At 36.3% G+C, this 12,577-nt stretch overlaps 1 protein-coding gene across 1 annotated transcript in view; it reads right to left on the reverse strand.

The window, feature by feature from the left end:
* The window catches only part of LOC143398246 (disintegrin and metalloproteinase domain-containing protein 32-like), a 134,348-nt gene that overhangs the window by 102,405 nt on the left and 19,366 nt on the right, over positions 1-12,577 (reverse strand). The window lies entirely within an intron of this gene.

A 12,577-nucleotide genomic window follows, 5' to 3' on the forward strand; every position in this document is an offset into this window, starting at 1 on the left:
TTGAACATTTTTTCATATATTTTTGGCCATTGTGTTTCTTCTTCTGAGAAATTTCTGTTTAGTTCTTTTGACCAGTTATTGATTGGGTTATTGAGGAGGGGTGTTACATTTTTTGAGTTCTTTATATATTCTGGGTATTAATTCCTTATAACAGGAGTAGCTGGCCAAAATTTTCTCCTATTCTGTAGGCTATCTCTTCATGCTCTTAATCATTTCCTTTGTTGTGCAGAAGCTTTTTAGTTTAATAGCATCCCCCTTATTAACTCTTGATTTTATTGCTTGTGCTTTAGGGATCATGTTAAGTAAGTCAGTGCCAGCACCTATATGATGGAGTGTTGATGCTGTATTTCTTGTAGCCATTGTAAAGTTTCTGATATAATTCTTAAGTCTTTGATCCATTTTGATTTGAGTTTTGTGCAGGTGAGATAGGGGTCTAATTTCATTTTTCTACACATAGCTATCCAGTTTTCCCAGTACCTTTTATATAAAGGGCTGTTTTTTCTCCATGATATATTTTTGGCACCTTTGTCAAATATTAGACAACTTTAGGTATGTATCTTCTATTCCATTGGTCTTTGTGTCTGGTTTGTTGTCAATACCATGCTGTTTTTGTTACTACAGCTCTATAGTATAACTTCAGATCAGGCATTGTGATGCCTCCTGCTTCACTTTCCTTGCTTACTCTTTCATTGATTATTCTGGGTCTCTTACTATTCCAAATGAATTTAAGAATTTTTTTTTCTAATTCTGTGAAGAATGTCATTAGTATTTCAATGTGGATTGCATTGACTCTGTAATGGCTTTTGGTAGTATAGCCATTTTGACAATATTAATTCTGCCTATCAAAGAACATGTGATGTCTTTTCATTTTCTAAGATCTTCCTCAATTTTTCTTCAGTGTTGTATAATTTTCACTTTAGAGTTATTTTACCTCTTTTGTTAAGAATAATTCCCAAGTATTAAATTTTTGTTTTGAGGTTATTGTGAATGGTATGATTTTCCAGATTTCTTCCTCTGCTGAATCACTGTTAGAGTATAGGAAAGCTATTGATTTATGGGTGTTGATCTTGTATCCTGCTACGTTGTTAAACTCATTTATGAGCTCTAGAAGTCTTCCAGTAGAGTTTTTGGGTCTTCCAGATATAGGATCATATTGTCAGCCAACAGAGATATTTTGACTTCTTTTTCTATTTGTAGCCATTTGATTTCCTTTTCTTGCCTGATTGCTCTAGCTAATGTTTCAATGACTATATTGAATAGGACTGGTAAGAGTGACAGCCTTATCTTGTTCCTGAATTTGGAAGAGATTCTTTTAGTTTTTCTCCATTTAGTATTATGTTGGCTTTGGGTTTGTCATGAATGGCCTTTACAATGGTAAGGTAAGTTCTTTGATCCCTAGCTTCTCCAGCATTTTTAACATGAATGGATATTGGATTTAATCACGGGCCTTCTCTTCTTCTCAACTGCATTGATTTTGATGCTGATCTTAATTATTTCCTGTCTTCTTTTCTAAGCCTTTGAGGTGGAGCATAAGCTTATTTATTTGAGATATCTCTAATTTTTAATGTAGGCACTCAGTGCTAGAAATTATCCACTAGAACTGCTTTCAAATGTCCCAGAGATTTTGATATGCTATATCTCTATTATTGTTCATTTCTAAAAATTTCTTGCTTTCTAGTCTTATCTCTTTTTTAGTCCATTCTTCATTTAAGAGACTATTGTTCAATTTCCACGTTTATGTGGTTTATTTTCTTTTTTCTGTTGATTTGTACTTCATTCCATTGTGATCTGATAGAATACATGGGATTGCACTGAATTTCTGGTATTTGCTAAGATTTTCTTTGTGGCCTAGATTATGATCTGCTTTGGAAAAAGTTCCATGCACAGCCAGGAAGAAGGTAAATTTAGCTGACTGTGGGTGGAATATTCCATAGATATCCATTAGGTCCATTTTATTTATATAGTGTTATTTATTTATTTTTATTTGTTTTACTTAGTTACACATGAAAGTATAATGACCTTGACATATCATACATTTGAATCAGATGGGATATAGTATCTCATTTTTCTGATTGTACAGGTTGCAGAATCACATTGGTCATGCATTCACATATATACACACAATAATAATAATGTCTGTTTCATTCTACTATCCTTACTATCTCCCCAATCCCTCCCTTCCCCTTCCATCACTTCTCTCTACCTAATCTAGGGTAGCGCTATTCTTTTTTTCCTTTTTTTCTCACATCTTCATTCATGTATTTTGTATAACAACGAGGGTCTCCTTCCACCATCCATGCAATTCCATTTCTCCTTCCCTTTCCCTCCCACCTCTCTTCCTATGTAGAGGTAATCTTCTTCCCATGCTCTTCCTCTCTTCCTCATTATGAGTCACCCACACCCCTTATAACAGGGAAGACATTCAGCATTTGTTTTTTAGAGATTGCCTAACTTAGCATAATCTGCTCTAATGCCATCCATTTCTCTGCAAATGCCATGATCTTATTATTTTTTAGTGCTAAGTAATATTCCATTGTGTATATAGGCAACAAAATGAAATTGAATCCCTATCTGTCACCATGCACAAAAGTTAACTCAGAATGGATCAAGGATCTAAGAATTAAACCAGAGATTCTGCATCTAATAGAAGAAAAAGTAGGCCCTAATCTCCATCATGTGGGGATAGGCCCCAATTTCCTTAATAAGACACTTATAGCACAAGAATTAAAACCAAGAATCAACAAATGGGATGAATTCAAACTAAAAAGTTTTTTCTCAGCAAGAGAAATAATATGTGAGGTGAATAGGAAGCCTACATACTGGGAACAAATTTCTACCCCTCACACATGAAATAGAGCTCTAACCTCTAGAGTACACAAAGAACTCAAAAAGCTAAACACCAAAAAAACAAATAACCCAATCAACAAATGGGCCAAGGACCTGATCAGACACTTCTCAGAAGAAGATATACAATCAATCAACAAATACACACACAAAAAAATGCTCATCATCTCTAGCAATCAGAGAAATGCAAATTAAAACTAGTCTTAAGATACCATCTCACTCCAGTCAGAATGGCAGCCATGATGAAGACAAACAACAAGTGCTGGCGAGGATGCAGGGAAAATGGTACACTCATACATTGCTGGTGGGACTGCAAATTGGTGCAGCCAATTTGGAAAGCAGTATGAGATTCCTTGGAAAGCTGGGAATGGAACCACCATTTGACCCAGCTATCCCTCTCCTCAGTCTATACCCAAAGACTTAAAAACAGCATACTACAGGGACACAGCCACATCAATGTTTATAGCAGCACAATTCATAATAGCTAGACTGTGGAGCCAACCTAGATGTCTTTCCATGGATGAATGGATTAAAAAAATGTGGCACATGATTTATATAGTGTTATTTAGATTAGACATATCTTTATTGATTTTATGTTTTGATGGGCTGTCTATTGGTGATAAGAGTGTATGGAAATTACCCAGTATTATTGTATTGAGGTCTATGCAGGATTTAATGTCATGGAGTCCTTTTTCCATGTAATTGGGCACATTGACATTTGGGGCATAAATATTTACTATCATTATATCTTCTTAGTGGATCATTCCCTTAACAAGATGTAGTGATCTTCTTTGTCCTTCTGATTTATATTTGCTTAAAATCTACTTTGTCAGATATGAGAATAGCTATTCCTGCTTATTTTCTTGGACCATATTTCTGGAATATTTTTGCCATCCTTTTACCTTCAGACTGTGGATGTCTTTGCCTATAAGATGAGTCTTTTGTAAACAGTATATAATGATTCTTGGTTTTTGATCCATTTGACTAATCTGTACCTTTTAACTGGGGAGTTGAGATCATTAACATTTAGTGTGAGTAAGGATAACTATTTATGGTTTCCTGACATTTTGCTATATTTTGCCCTGTCTTGATTCTTACTTAATAGATTATTCTTCTATTGAACTTCCTCTGTGAGTTCTGGGAATTATTTTTTAGTTCTTCTTGTGCGGTTTATCTTTGAGTATTCTTTGTAATTCTGGCTTGGTTCTCGTGAATTCATTTATTCTTTTCATGGAAAGTTTTTATTTTCCCCTCAAATTTGAAACTAGGTTTTGTTGGATGTAGAAATCTGGCTGGCAGTTTTTTTTTTTTTATTTTAGGGCTTGGAATATCTCATTGCAGATCCTCCTTAATTTTAGGGTCCAAGCTGAGAAATCCAAAATGAACCTTATTGGTTTGCCTCAGGTTTTTGATCTGATATTTCTGTCTTGCAGCTTTTAATATTCTTTCCTATTTTCTATATTAGGCATTTTGATTATGATATGTCCCAGTGAGCTTCTTATTTGACTAGGTCTATTTGGGGTCCTGTAATCCTCCTATATGTGGATATCTGTCTCATTTTGATGTGGAAAATTTTTCTGTAACTCTTTCATTGAAAATGTTCTTTATGCCTTTAGTTTGTATCTCCATGTTCTCTTCTATCCCAAAGATCAGAGCCATCATGTCAGTTCTGATGTTTTCTTTCTTCTTTGTTTATTATATCCAAATTTCTGAGTCCCTAAGCTCCTTTTGATGTCCAATATTAAATATTAGTGAAATCCTTCCTTAGCCACCTTGGTGAGAAGCTGTACACCTGCTGTTTTGGTCCTGTGCAACAGCACAGCTTGGAATGCTGCTTTACTTTACTCTGCCATCTACCACCTCCCTCCCAAAATATATTTTAATTGGATAAGTAAATCTTACAAAGTGCAAAACTGAAATTGCCAAAACTTAATGGATCAAGAAATTTAGTCTCAATTATATTTTTTGAAGTGGGGTCATACTTTTTTAGCCAAATTGGTCACAAACTTGTGAGGTCAAGTGATTTCCTCCCCTGCCCCAGTCCCCCAAATATCCAGGGCTACAGGTGCACCCCACCATTCTGGCTATTACATTAAATTACAAATTTAACCAATAAAACTAAAAATAATTTAACATTTTAAATTAGTTGGAAGAGGAAAGAAAGAGTACAGTTTAAGTAAATTATAATTATCTTTCATTTCAGAGAAAAAAGAGATAAACTGAACTTGGTTAATAAAAAAAACTAAAAGAAGAAACAGAAGACAGTGTATTATCTAAATATTGGAATTGAGGTTTACACATGAAATAAAGGAGAGAAAAAAATTTTACTTTTTAATTATTGAAGTAAGTAAAATATAATGCACAATTTAATAATTTATAAAATAAAAATTCTGCAACAGCCACTTAGGTTAAGAAATGAAACATTTCCATCCTTCCTCCCAGAATCCAATTAGGCCTTTTCACCTGATCACAACTTCTAGAGGTAAGCAGAATTCTGATATTGATGACAAATCCATTACAAATCACAAGATTTCATTTCAAATCCATATCCTTTCCTTTTTTCTATATTTTTGGATAAATGAACCATACAGCTCACATTCTTTTATATCTCACTTCTGTTATTCATCATCATGTTTTAAACATTCATTCATGTTGATCTGTGTTGCTATAACTCATTTGGTATTTTTTTTAACTTGATGATGGTCTACTACATGAGTATACTACAATTCATTTACCAATTTTACTATTGCACATCGGGATTTCCCCCACTGTGTTTGGTACTACAAAGCTATGACAAACTTATTAGTGTATCTTAATGGATTTAGAGCACATTTCTATATGCTGAAATTTCAGGGTCATAAAGAATGCATTTCTCATGCTTTGCTAAAGAATAACAAGCTATTCATATAATTTTTATCAATATGAACAACCACAAGTACCAAAAAATAATTTCTCTTGCTTCACTTCTCTGTACATCTTTTACCAGTATGATGAATATAAGGATGGATACCATGTTGGTTTATTTTGCACAATTCTGGATATTAAAGAAATTAAGCATCCTTTATTTTTAGTTTAGACTTACTATTTTATAATTAAAAGACACAGCAAAAGCAGTTCTAAGAGGGAAGTTTATGGCACTAAATATCTACCTGAAAAAGAAAGAAAGAAATCAATCTCAAACATACATCCTCATTCCTAAAAGAATGAGAAACAGGAAAACAAACTAAATTCAAAGTTAGTAGAAGAAAGAAGATAATAAAGATCAGAGCAGAAAAATGAAATAGGAACTAGAAAGATAATATAAAATATCAACAAACCAAAGTTGCTTTTTTGAAAGGCTAAACAAAATTGACAAACTGTTAGCTAGAATAATGAAGGAGAAAGGGAAAGTATTCTAACCAAATTAGAAAGGAATGAGGAGAAACATTATAACTGATAACACAGAAATATAAAAGTTAATAAGAGACCTTCATATGAACATCAACGATTTGTGCAACCTACCTAAAATTTGGATAAAATCCTAGAAACATATAACCTAAAAAGACTGAATCACAGGGCTGGGGATGTGGTTCAAGCGGTAGCGCGCTCTCTTGGCATGCGTGCGGCCTGGGTTCGATCCTAAGCACCACATACAAACAAAGATGTTGTGTCCACCAATAACTAAAAAAAATAAATATTAAAAATTCTCTCTCTCTTTAAAAAAAAGACTGAATCACAAAGAAACCAAAATTCTTAAGAAACAATGACAAAGGAAATTGAATCAGTATAAAAATCTCTTATCAAAGAAAATCCCAGGACTGAATAGCTTCACTGCTGAATTCTACTAAACATTTAAAGAATAACCAATGTTATGTAGTTTGGGAAGACTCAGAACATGGCAGCGTGGATCTAGGCAGCAATCCTCAATTCCTCCACAATCTAGAAATAAAGCCGTGAAAGCACAGCTCACCAGTGATGCAGGTGACAGAATAAACACTCTAACATTCAATATTAAAAAGAAAGAGACTTGCAATGACCTAGAAATTGGTTACCAGAGAAGAAAATAAGCAAAGAAGTCCTTGACTATAAACACTGACCAGAGTAGGGTTGGAGGGAAGGGTAAAAATGAGAGAAAGAAGGAGAAGGAAAGCCCACAAGCATATTTCCTTAACATGTGGAAAGAAAAACAAACCAAATGAAAATGGGACAGGAACAGAAAAGACAGTGAATGAGATCATACAATTCAGTCCAAAGTGTAAGAAGAAAAAAATTCTTGGCAGTACAACCATTTTATAGAGTCTGCAGTTAGCCAGCCTCCCTAGATGGAATTAAATCAGTACAGCTTCTCCCCATCTAAAGATAGTAACCAATAAAACTACACAGAATGCCTTTGCAATGGGTTGTCTCATTAATTCACCGAAAAGGAACTTATAGAGGGATCACTGCAAGCTGAAACTCCCTCCCCTTCACAGAGGACAAGCGGAGTGGGGTGGAGCTGATCTGAAAGGAAATTATTCCTGGAGTGTGCTCACCCCAACCCAGAGCTACCCTCAGTCACTGCAGTAACTCAGGCAAGGGTGGGCCAAACGGACACTCTACCCTCCAACCACTGTGACAGGTCAAACACTGGTGAGCTGCACCAACTAGTGCTGCTACAAAGAAGCCCCCATGGAGGGAAGTGGGTACTCAGATATTCAAAACTGGCAGCTGGTCATAGGAGCTGAGACAAAAGTGGGCCAACAGACACAAGTCGTGGGGTTGGTACCCCATGATCCATATCAGCAAGGGCGTAGACTTATGTGCCAAAGTCCATCCACAGAGAGCCTGCAGTCACAGACTCCCTGGTTGCAGATAGTCACCAAGATCTATCCATAAGTCCTATTCCACTACACCAATACATGCAGCAGCTTTAAATCATGCAGACATGGGCCTCTGGACTGACTAGCAAGCACCAATCAGCAAGAAAATCAAAGCAACCAGGGAAGTAGCTCCTGTGCCCTAGCCCTTCTAGGAGAGTCCACAGATGTTGCCAGTTAACTCAGTTCTCATCCAGATGCATGGAACCATGGAAAACATTTCCTAAAAATAACCCTAAGCAGCCAGCAGAGAACCTCAGTTCACGCACAGTGGCAGTTGCCCCCACTAAAGGGCTTCCAGAGCAATGTCCCACATACACCACTTAGTGTGTCCAGATACAAGCCCCGAATCTGCAACCTGTGCCCCTCAGAGGGTGCAGCAGCACCCATCCCCACAACAGGTCACCCATTGCCATATCAAGGAGATTACAATACTTCTACTTTGGATCACTACACCCTCTATGCAATATACATGTGTAGCCCACATGGGAACTGACAGTGTTGAATACACAGAGCTTTTGTTCAAGACTGCACCCCCAACAGGGAGGTCCTAAATCACAAATAGGAACCATCTCCTCTGACCCAACAGAAAGCTGGTAGGTACCTGAACCCACCAAAGGTCAAAGGGGCTCTCCAGGAATTGTATCAGAGGAAAAATAATGTGATCACCATCTTCATCCCCAGAGAAACTCAGAGGTAAAAGGTGTGCATCTTCTAAAGATCCAAAATCCTGATGAAATCCAAATCAGGAAGATGCAATGAGACACTTCCCCACCTCTGCACAGAATATCATAAATAGCTCTGTCAATTTTGATCTTACTTTTCATATTGAACTGATACTTATTCCCTTATTATTTGATATTGCAGCCCTCAAGCCAATTGATTATTTTTTGATTATTGATTATATTTCTTCTGTTTTAAACTGTAATCACTCTATCTTTACTTTCCTAATTCAAGTTTATACTTCTCCCTTTTGCACTACTGGTTTCTGCCTCAAATCCCTAACATTTTTCCATTTTGTCTTACTTTGTATTATTTTACTTTCACTTTTCTCTTTTTTCTTTATCTATTTTTTCTCTTATCCCCTTTTTAACCCCATAAAATTTCATTATGCTCAATAATAATTTCTCAACCTACTTAAGAATGTTATTATAAATTTATACTTGGATTAGAGAAAATGTAGAGAACATTTTTAATAAGTTTTTTCCCCTAAATTTTATGGTTACATAGCTTTGCTCTGAAGTGATTGCAGTTAAAAGGGTTTAGCAACATCTTTAAAAGTAGTGCTGGATATTGGACATAGTAAAGAATACACATTGAGTGGGAGTACTGATACTTGGATATTCACCCAGCCTGGGGCAGTTAAGAGAAAGAAGCTCATATAAAAGCAGAAGAGATAATCATCTCAATAGATGGGTAGACATAAAAACAATATGAATATGGGGTAAAAATGGGAGCTCATATCCCACTTGAATCAAAGTGTGAAATATATATCAAGAACTATGTAATGTTTTGAACAACCTACAATAAAAATTAATTAAAAAAAAATAAAAAAAATAAAAAAATAAAAAATAAATAAATAAATAAATAAATAAACTTGCCAGAAATGAAACCTGTATAAAAAAAATAAAAAAAATAAAAAACAATATGAAAAAGCCAGGGAACAAGTCACTCCAAATAGCCCACAATAATTCAACAACTAATCTCATTGATATCAGAGTGGAAGAAATATCAGATAGAAAATTTAGAAAGTCCATAGTTTAAAAAGTATTCAATGAACTAAAAGAAGACATAAGAAATAAACGAAGAAAATACAGGAAGTAAAAGATAATTTCAATAGAGAAAGATTATAAAAAAAGAAATTCTGAAAATAAAAAGCTCAATGGATTGAATTTAAAAATCAGTTGATTGGGGGCCGGGCAGAGTCAGGAGGATCGCAAGTTCAAAGCCAGCCTCAGCAACGGCAAGGTGCATAGCAACTCAGTGAGACCCTGTCTCTAAATAAAATTAAAAATGGGGCTGGGGATGTGGCTCAGTGGTTCAGTGCCCCTGAATTCAATCCCCGCTACCCACCCCCCCACCCCCCCATCCCCCCCACCCCCCGCAAAAAAAAAAATCAGTTGAAAGCATCACCAATATTAGACAACATAGAGGAGATTCTCAGGCTTTGAAGACAAAGTATATAATCTTGAAAATAAAGTCAACAATAAAGAAAATGTGTTAAAAGATCATGACAAGGCTATATTCCTAGTTGCTTTGTGGCTCAGGATTTAAGTAGCAATAGTACTGCTTCTCCACGAGGTAGATGAGAGAGGAGTTTCACTAAAACTGACTAGAAAATAATAGTCAAAGTCTTAAGAGACTCAAATATTTGCGTACATTAAATAAAGAAGAAAGACTACATTGGAGCAGCTGGTTGTGGTAGCTGCAGCTGCAGCAGCAGCAGAGCTGGTTCAGGACAGATTGAGTATAGAAAAACCCAAACTCAGAAACCTCCCCTTAGCTGATCCACCATCTGCACTGTGCACTGGTGCTTGAAAAGTGTGTGTTTCCCAAATGGCCATGGAAAGCTAAAGTGGAAGCCATCTTGGGGTAGTCATGCTGCATCTGCTGCTGCAGGAGCTGGAAGATCTGAGCAAACACTGCTACACTGACCTAGCAAGCACCTTCAATATAGCCCACATGTACCAAGCAAAATGGGGTGAAAACAGGCAGAGAGAATATTTTATCCAGGCAAATTCAAGTTGTAAAAGTAAACAAGATCCCAACTCACTTCTACCTTTGAGTCTGGTGGCTCACATGACCAGCTAAAGCAGGTCTGGAATCTGAGCAGGTGAGTGTGAATATGCTCAGGGACTAAGCCTGAAAATCCTGGAAAGAGTGTGTTCATGGGGAGCAGACAGGGTGAAGGATTGTCTCTCTTGCCCTATAAACAGAATCCTTGAGAGGCTCCTGAGATCCTGAGATCCTGAGATCTTGAGAGATCTAGCAGAGATCAACAACTGCCAGGCCCTAGGGGTGTTTTGATCTAATCTCTCCAGAGTAGTCACCATCTAGCACAGCCCAAGGCCTGATTGGACCTAAGCCCCACCTGATTCAACTCCACTCATAAAATTCTGCAGTGACCCTGGGAGTGCATCCATCTGGTCTGTGCAAACTCCAATGGCAGTACTTCGCATCCCATCCTATCTCATACTTGGGAGAAGAGAAACTGAGAATAATTTGAATCAGCTTCAGTCCCAGGTCACTCCAACTGGCAACTTTGTGACCAACACAAAAACAGCAAAAGGTTAACCACACCCAGTCCTTGATCTCACTCTCAGCCCAAGAAAAAAAATGGAAAGAAAGACAGTTGGGCATAGACAGTGTCCATCTATTCTCATTGGCTATTTGAACTCCTCTTACAAAGGATTCCTTAATTTTTCATGATCTGTTTTTCTTTTCATTTGTGTGTGTGTGTGTGTGTGTGTGTGTGTTTTGCTGTGCTGCTTGGTTCATGGACATACAGACATCTACACATTTTTTTTTTCTTTTTCTCATTTCTAGCTTTTTAAATGTAGATATTTTTCCTTGCCCTATCTTTTGAGGATTAGGGTTTTTTATTAGTACGTTTTGGTTTTGTTTTGCATTGTCTTTCACTTGCCTATTTCTCTTATTTCTTTTGCTATTTTTTCTTTTGCTAACATCCAAATTCTATTGTTCTTTCACTCTCCCTTTACTTTGTTACTTCAATTTCTCCTCCTACCTCATAACCATCACATGCTGCATCTCTTCTGCATTCTCTATGTTCACTATTTGAAACTCTTTTCTACCTTCCTATCACATTTTCTTTTTCTCTTAATTAACTTTATTCCTACCATCTTTTAGCACTAATTGGTTTATGTAACTCCTGCCACCACCATTAATACTGTTTCAGTTATTACTGCTGTGGATGACATAGTTGACACCTGTTACTTGCTTTAATGTCAGATATAGTTCATGGTCACTTATTGTTTTTGCTGTTGGCAGTTGTTGACCCTACCATTTCTGATTTTTGTGGCAATTAATATTGTGGATGTCAAAGTAGAAACCAAGTATTTAGTTTAATGTTGTATATCTTTGCATTGGTTATTGCTATTGTTTGTTTCCTCCTAGTCCTTGAGTTCTGGGAACCTACAGGGACACAAATTTGCAGGCAGAAAATCTGCTGCTAAACTAAACTCAATCAAAAGACAGTAAATCTGGCTCCACATACAAATGAATGACAGTTGATCTTCAGTTATATTTTAATACAAAGAATAAAAGAAACAAAAACCCAAACTAATGATCAGGACTGAAGTAAAAACAGCTAGAAATATGTCTCCAGGTCCTACCTATGGACAGCCATTACTACAGCAAAAGCAGAGAAATTACACAAAAGCTCTGGACACCACATCTAAATGAGGGTCTCAATCCAGATCGCTCTAGGACATTTGAATTGAAGATTGTGCCCTATAAAGTCCACATGTAGAAGTGGAAGAGAAATCTCTTCCAACAGATGCATAAAATCCAACGTATAAATACAAGAAGTATGAAAAGACAAGCCAACACAACACTACCTGAAGTTCATAATTCACCAGCAGCGAACACCAAAAACATTGAACTGGATGAAATATCAGATAAGGAATGTGAAAGAATCATTATAAAAAACGACCAATGAATTCCAAGAGAACATAGAAAAACAACTGAATAAATTAAGGAAGTCAGTATAGAATATGAATGAGAAATTCAATAAAGAAATAGAAATGCTGAAGAAGAACCAAATAGAAATCTTGGAAATGAAAGACACAACAAATCAAGTAAAATGTTCAGTTGAAAGTCTAATAGAATCTTGAGAAGACAGGCTGCTTTCCAAGCTCCTCTGTGGTGTGAGCATAGGA

The sequence above is a fragment of the Callospermophilus lateralis genome, chromosome 4 (genome assembly GCF_048772815.1).
Source record: "Callospermophilus lateralis isolate mCalLat2 chromosome 4, mCalLat2.hap1, whole genome shotgun sequence".
NCBI classification, from domain to species: Eukaryota; Metazoa; Chordata; class Mammalia; order Rodentia; family Sciuridae; genus Callospermophilus; species Callospermophilus lateralis.